The 6662-nt window shown below is 51.2% G+C and overlaps 1 long non-coding RNA gene across 2 annotated transcripts; it reads left to right on the top strand.

The window, feature by feature from the left end:
* The first annotated feature begins 490 nt into the window (after window positions 1–490).
* LOC141985985 (uncharacterized) lies at window positions 491–6237 on the top strand. 2 transcript variants are annotated; one of them, XR_012639087.1, is made up of 4 exons: window positions 491–956; window positions 3052–3104; window positions 5006–5072; window positions 5845–6237. It is a non-coding gene; the product is annotated as an uncharacterized LOC141985985 (long non-coding RNA). The 2 variants fall into 2 exon arrangements; XR_012639088.1 differs by lacking the exon at window positions 5006–5072.
* The last annotated feature ends 425 nt before the right edge of the window (window positions 6238–6662 follow it).

Below are 6662 nucleotides of genomic sequence, written 5' to 3'. Positions count from 1 at the left end.
AACATAGAGAATCCCTCTAGGCAAAACCTTAAGTTACAAAAAAGACACACAGACAAGAATAGTCATTCTATTCAGCACAACTCTTTTCTCAGCCATTTAAAGAAATCATAATCTAACACATACCTAGCTAGATTACTTACTAAAAGTTCTAAGACTCCATTCCTGTTCTGTCCCTGGCAAAAGCAGCATACAGACAGACACAGACCCTTTGTTTTTCTCCCTCCTCCCAGCTTTTGAAAGTATCTTGTCTCCTCATTGGTCATTTTGGTCAGGTGCCAGCGAGGTTACCTTTAGCTTCTTAACCCTTTACAGGTGAGAGGATTTTTGCTCTGGCCAGGAGGGATTTTAAAGGGGTTTACCCTTCCCTTTATATTTATGACAGAAGCCATGAGGACACATTTTCAGCCTCATAACTATATACATGAAATTACAACCTATAACATTACTATAACATTATAAGCTTTCCAAAGACACCCGACGTTGAAGGGTTCATGTTTAGTCCATCCACCTGGAAACAGTCAGGGCACACCCTGACCGTTGTGTAGGAGCAACACATTGCTCCATCCAAGGACGAGGACCAGATATGAACCCTGGGAAGTTAATTAAAGGACAGTAATCGTGGGAAGCTTCCTTGGCCTGGCCTCAAGGCCTGAGAATTAGGATTGTAGTAGATAGAGGCTGGAAAATAAGAATATTAATCAAAGTCATGTATTCCTTTGTTGTGTCTTTTTGCGGTGGAAGTAGGTAATGCGCAGGGGGGAGAAATATAATAAAAGGGAAGGTGGAAAGCTGACAGGGGGCAGCCCTTTTCAGCTAACCAGCTTGCTTGCTTGGATAAACCTGTGTTCTGTCTCATCATTGAACCGCCACAACTGGCGCCCAAACGTGGGGCCCTCAGCACTCACCTCGCCCGGCAAGGGTTTCAGACGCGTCACTCATCCGCTTCGCGGATCCCGGTGAGTATTTTTCGTTGTGGTAAGTATGGGAAGCTCCCTCTCTGCTTTGCAAGTGCAACACCGCAATGAGCTACAGTATCTGCTGCGTAAGGCTCAGCATGACTGCCCCACTCGAGAACTCACTCTCCTGCTACAGGAGGTGAGTGCCCAGTGCCCGTGGTACCCTGAAGCCGGAACCCTTAAGCTAGCGGACTGGGAGCAGTTGGGCCAGACATTGCATGAAGAGCCTCGGGCGCCCGTGCAGGCTTTACATGCCTGGCACCTCTGCCCCGATGCGATACAGCGTGTTGCCTCGGACAGGCCCTCCCTCACGAGGCTGGTGATCTCGCCACGCCCGTCGGCTCCTGCAGCCACCCCCCCTCCTACCGATGCAGCACAGTGTGTCGCTTCGGAAGAACCCTCTCCCGCACCAACAGAGGGACTGCCGATTTCGCCACCGCCGTCGGCTCCTGCAGCCATCCCTCTCCCTGCTTCGCCCCCAGTGCCTTTATTACCACCGCCTCCCTTACCTTCCCCGCCGGAGCCGGTGTGTGATTACCATCCCCCCCTGGAACCCCATGCTTCGGGGCCCCCCAGGGGGTCGTCTGCATCTGCTCAGAGGCTTTCGCTGGTGCAACAAATGGTTCACGCAGCGAAGGCTCGCTCAGATCTTACAGCAGAGGAGCTGGCTGAGCTGGTCTCGGTTTGTCCGGTGACCTGGCAGAACGATGGCCAGGGCAACCCGGTTGGAACCTGGGTCAGTTTGCCTTACTCGGTGATTAGAGAGGTAAAGAAAGCAATTCGCGAGTTCGGTCTGACTAGCACGTTTGTGCGTGGTCTCATTGAAGGGCTAGGTAGTGGATACTCCCTGATCCCTGAAGATTGGAAGGCGCTGTTGCGCATGATGCTGTCACCCAGTCAATATGTTATTTGGATTAGTGAGTATCGGCAGGAGGCGGAACGCCAGGCCCAGATTCATAGAGCGGAAGGTATTATTTTTGAGCACTTGGCAGGGGAGGGACCGTTTGCTACCGTTGAGATGCAAACTCAACTCCCTCAGGCCCTCTTCCCCCTTATTTCCACCTGCGCCCAGCATGCTTTCCGGAAGGTCCCGGATTCAGGCAAGCCTACTAAAAGCTTTGTTAGTATCCGTCAGGGTGCATCAGAGTCCTTTCTGGATTTTACCAACAGATTGCAGGAGGCTATCCTCCGACAGGTGGATAACGCTGCGGCAGCTCAGGAGATCCTGTTAAAAATGGCAGTTGAAAATGCAAATGAGGATTGCCGCCGCGCTCTCCAGACGGCGCAAGCGTCTGGCATTTTAGAGCTCTCAGACATGCTACGGGCGTGCCAAAACATCGGAACCCAAGCACATAAAGCTGGAGTTCTGGCTGCCGCCCTAAAAAGAACCGGGAAAGAGGGGAAGTGTTGTTACCGCTGTGGCAAGGAGGGTCACTTCCAGCGGGAGTGCCGCTCATCAAAGGCACCCGCCCGACCCTCCAAAAAGTGCCCCAAGTGTCAAAAGGGCTATCACTGGGCTAATCAGTGTCGTAGCGGGCCGGGAAACCGCGCGGCGGGTCCCCCCCGAACCCAGGGCCAAACGGGGGTGTTTCCCACTCAGACAACCGTTCCTCTGCCTTAAAATCCATAGACTCTATGAGGGCGGCGACTGCTGGAAGTGCAGGGCTTGATTTGATCATGCAGGAGGACACTGATTTTCGGCTGCCAGGGGAGGTCTGCGCCATACCTACCCAGGTGACGGGACCTCTCCCTGCCGGCTTTGTGGGTCTCGTTCTCCCTCGCTCTCATGCTGGGAAACAGGGCTTTTTTGTCATCCCCGGGGTCATTGATGCCGATTACACCGGCATTATTAAGGTTCAGGTGTGGACTCATCTTCCACAGTCACTCCCGTGTGGACGATCAATTGCACAATTGATTTTAGTCCCCCATCAGGTGCCAGCTGCCGAGGATCGAACTCGGGGCGGAGGCGGCTTTGGATCAACGTTGTCTCACTCGCCGTCTCACAGCGCGTCCTCTCCACTTGTTGCTCTGACAATGTCAGTCCGCCCCTCGAAACCTCAGTTAACACTTCTCTTAAATGATGTTCCTTTCACAGGGCTGGTGGACACTGGAGCTGACGTTACGGTGATTCGTGATCCAGAGTGGCCGGTTAGTTGGCCTACGGTTCCTTCTAAAGAGTTGTGGGGGATCGGGGGGTAGTAAACCCGGGCGACAGAGTTTGTCTTGGGTCACAGTCTCTACACCGGGAGGCCGTACCCTTGCTACTATCCGCCCTTTTGTGCTCCCTGTCCACCTCAATATTTGGGGCCGTGATTTACTTACAAAGCTGGACACCACCCTCGATATTAATATCTAATGGCTCAAAATCCTCCCTCACCCACATTGCCCTCCGTATTGCCCTTGGTATGGCAATCCTTAGAGCCCGTCTGGATTGACCAGTGGCCCCTCCCTCTAGAAAAGCTAAAAGCGCTTCAATCGCTTGTGCAGCAGCATTTGCTGGCACAGCGCTTGGAAAGCTCTACTAGTCCCTGGAACACCCCGGTGTTCGTTATTGAGAAAAAATCTGGTGCATGGCGGCTGTTACATGACTTAAGGGAAATAAATAAATGCATCCAACCTATGGGCCCCTTGCAATATGGATTACCAAATCCAAATTTAATTCCTCAAACCGATCAGCTCTGCGTATTAGATTTAAAAGATTGTTTTTTCACCATCCCCCTTTGCCCACAAGATCGCGAAAAATTCGCGTTCACGGTGCCACAATATAATAATCAGCAACCCTCTCAAAGGTATCAGTGGAAGGTCTTACCCCAGGGAATGCAAAATAGTCCAACCTTGTGTCAGCTTTTTGTGGATCGGGCCCTCACCCCTTTTCGTGCCCGGTACCCTACGCTAAAGGTCTACCATTATATGGATGACATTTTGCTTAGTGGTCCCCAGGTCACGGAACAACAGATTGAATCTTTGTCTCAAATCCTCGACCAAAATGGCCTGTTGGTGGCACCAGAAAAAATCCAACGCTCTTATCCCTACCACTACCTCGGCCATAAGGTTTTACAAACCTATGCTGCTCCGGTTTGTCCGGCACTAACTCTACCTCAACCCCTAACCCTTGTTAAATTACAACAAATTTTGGGTCATTTAAATTGGATTCGGCCCTATTTTCGTCTCCCCACCTCAATGCTGCAGCCGTTGTTCGAGCTCCTACGTGGAGCCCGAGCACCGGGTGCAGTTATTGCCATCACTAAAGAGCACATTGCCTGCATTCGACAAATTAATGCAGCATTAAGTCAGCAGTTTGTGGACAGACCCCCTGAGGTCCGTCCCCTACGGCTGATTCTTCTTGCCACCCCTCATACGCCCACTGCGGCTCTGTTTGTACCCCGTACGAATACAGCCGTCTCTATCATAGAGTGGCTGTACCTCTCCTCCACTCCTCCTCGGAATATTTACCCATATCTAGATGCCCTGTCTGATCTTGTTCGTAAAGCCCGCCACCGTGCAGTGCAACTTACTGGCACTGATTTAGTTGATATTGTGTTCCCCTTGTCCCGTAGTGAATTTGATTCCTTGTGCCACACCTCTTTGGCTTGGCAGGTTGCTCTTTGTGATTATGTGGGAGACATTTCTTATAATCCCCCAAAAGATCCTCGGTTGGTAATTACCCAAAAGGTGCCTCTAATTGTTCATCGTCTTAGCCGCTCTCAACCCATTGTTTCTGCTGTTACTCTTTTTACTGATGGCTCTCCACATCGAGGTGTCGTCACCTATCAATCAGGTGACCCCCCTCGTTGGCGTTCTCGTTTTACACTGCCTCAGCGTTCCGCGCAGCGTTCAGAACTGGCTGCTGTTATTTTAGCCTTTCAACTTTTCGCTGATTGTCCCTTTAATTTAATTGTGGACACCCATTATGTTTATCAAGTGATTGATCATTTACCCCTTGCCCTCATTACCCCTCAGGTCGATGCGGACCTCCTTCGCCTATTTTTGTCTTTGCAATATCTTATTTCCACTCGTAATTTCCCTTATTTTGTTGCTCACATTCGCAGTCATACCCCTCTGCCTGGGTCACTCACTGAGGGCAATGCACGCGCTGATCGCGCGTTACGTGGTCAGGTAAATTCCCTCTTTTCTGACCCCATTGAAAGCCATGCCTTTTTCCATCAGTCTGCCTCTGTTTTGGCCCGGCAGTTTCACATTCCTGCTGATCATGCACGTTCCATTGTTCGTTCCTGCCCCCACTGTGCCGCTGCTGCTCCTACTTTTTCTTATGCCGTTAACCCCAGAGGTACTGCAGCAAATCAGCTATGGCAAATGGATGTTACTCATGTGCCACAGTTCCGCCCCTATTCCTTTTTACATGTTTCTGTTGATACTTATTCGGGATTTCTGTGGGCAACCCCACAGCGTGGGGAAGCCACTGCTAAAGTTATTCACCATTTGCTAGCCTGTTTTTCTGTTATGGGTCGCCCAAGCCAAATTAAAACGGATAATGCCCCAGCTTACTGCTCCACAGCCCTCTCCACTTTTTGCGCCCAATGGAACGTCCGTCTTAAACACGGGATCCCTTATAATTCCACGGGCCAAGCCATTGTTGAACGTGCCAATCGCACGCTCAAAACCTTGCTTGATAAACAATTAAAACAAGGGGAGCTGCGTCTCCGAACCTTAGGAGACATTCAACAACAAATGCATATCCTTTTGTTTACTTTAAATAATTTAACGCTGAACGCAGATAAGCAGACCCCCGCGGATCGCCATTTTCACAAATCTGAGGTACTGGAAAGACCGCGTGTCTTTTACCGTCAGCTGCCCGATCCGCAGTGGCTGGGCCCAGTACCTCTAATCACTTGGGGTCGGGGATATGCTGCTGTGTCTCTCCCTGCAGGACCGTTGTGGGTTCCAGCCCGGTGTGTGCGACCGGCACTGAAACAGCATGGCGTGGCGCCAGGGGCTGTCGAACCCCATACCGGAGTTTCAGCTGACCTTGGAGGAGAACGTGGTGCCTCCCGGGTCGACAACGGCGGGACGGAAACGGAAGAGGCGTAGCGTCCCAAGCCAGCCCGTGACATGGGGAGCAGTAAAAGCATTGGTCGCGGCGGCTCAACGAAGACTGGCAGCAAATCAACAGCCAGAGACTCCTGAGACTTTGTTTGTGGCGATTCTCGCCCAAATCACTGCTAATTCTGTGCTGATTGTATGCCTTTTGTGCCTGCTATTTCCTGTAGGGGTTGGCTCGGGAGCGCTTCCCCCGTTACGGGCCCGAATGACATATAACATATGGGAAAGGTTGGCTTCAATAGCAAATGTTACCCACTTTTGTTTGTCTGATTCTGTAGCAGCCGGAGAATTGTTAGGTACATGCCTTATACCAGTATGTCATCACCCTGAGGAAATAGGGAATGAGACAATGCTCGCTGCTTACGCGAATCTCTCTTCCCAGTACTCTGGCATGGCTAATTGGGGCCTGGCCAACTATACCTTGCCTCACACGGCTATATCCCTCCACACACCGTACCCAGCCGGGGCCAACAATGTCACCTGTGCGCGTGTGGTTAACTGCACTAGTACAAAGGTGCCCTTGGGCTGTCGGCAAATTCCTCAACCCCTCTTAAATTGTTCCCGCGCTGTGAATGTTTCATACAATTATGGCCATATCATCCTACCATCAGGGTGGTTTTTTACCTGCGGCTCACGCACCTTTAG

This window comes from Natator depressus, chromosome 4, assembly GCF_965152275.1.
Source record: "Natator depressus isolate rNatDep1 chromosome 4, rNatDep2.hap1, whole genome shotgun sequence".
NCBI classification, from domain to species: Eukaryota; Metazoa; Chordata; order Testudines; family Cheloniidae; genus Natator; species Natator depressus.
The sequence above is the reverse complement of the archived record's forward strand: the minus strand, read 5'-3'. Positions and strand labels throughout refer to the sequence as shown.